We start from the raw sequence: 1,228 nt of genomic DNA on the forward strand, positions 1-1,228 counted from the left end.
AGGTAAAACAAAAGTAAAAAGTATCATTTTTCTGTGGTGCTTTACATTTACAAAGAGCTTTGACAACACAATTTCATTTATTACTGAAATAATTTCTTATTGTGTGCTGAGTTAAAAAAATTGACTTGCTCAAGTTCATCTCCATAGTTAGAGATAAAACTGCAATCAGAACCTGAATTTTCTGACTTCATGTTCTTTACATAGCATGCTACCTTCTGAAAACCAAAACCTAAACCGGAATTGCATTTTTGACTGTACGTTGTGCCAAGAACAACTAACATAGCTACCATATGATTGATTGAAATAAACCTTGATTGCAGAGATGATTTCTAAAACTTTGTCATTTCTGTGATTTTTGTTTCCATTTTTCTTAGCAACTTAGAAGCAACACTTTATTTTCTCTCTTCTCTTTGCTGACTTCCAGCAACTATAGACCTGATGTGATCACTAAGAGAGAAAGAAAACCTCTAACTACCCTGAATCATGCTTCACACAGTAAGAGAACATTCGGGATTCTACTATGAGAACTTCAATTAAAATTTCATCAGGCCAGGCATGGTGGCTCACACCTGTAATCCCAGCACTTTGGGAGGCCAAGGTTGGAGGACTGTTTGAGGCCAAGAGTTTGAGATCAGGCTGGGCAACATAGTGAGACCCCATCTCTACAAAAAAATTTTTAAAAATTAGCCTAGTGTGGTGGCATGCACCTATAGTCCCACCTACTTGGAAGGCTGAGGTGGGAGGATCACTTGAGCCCAGGAGTTCAAGGCTACTGTGAACTATGAACATGCCACAGCACTCCAGCCTGGGTCATAGAGTGAGACAGTGAGACCCTATCTTTCTAAAGAAATAAAAAAAATTTCATCAACAGTTCAGAAGCTGTGAAGCATAGAAAAGGCTGAAAGTGGCTGGTTGCTGGCAAGTATACCGTGGAAATTCCATATGGATAAAAAAATGAATCTGTGATTTTTTGTGTGGTATATTTAACATTATCACCACCTACACATTCAGTTAAAAGCTGTTCATGGCTGAAGAGAAAGCCCTGATTCCTTCCTACGTCCCATCTCAGCTTAGTTTTGGTGTGAGCCATGGGCGGTTTCATCGAAGATGTTTGCACCCTTTACTGGGAACAAACATTCCAATAGTGCAACACCTGTAGAATCTGTAAAATAGAAGATTAATTTAGTAATATTTAATAAGTACATAATAATAATACAATAAATTTTAA

The sequence above is a fragment of the Propithecus coquereli genome, unplaced genomic scaffold (assembly GCF_000956105.1).
Source record: "Propithecus coquereli isolate 6110/MARCELLA unplaced genomic scaffold, Pcoq_1.0 Scaffold305, whole genome shotgun sequence".
Classification (NCBI taxonomy): Eukaryota; Metazoa; Chordata; class Mammalia; order Primates; family Indriidae; genus Propithecus; species Propithecus coquereli.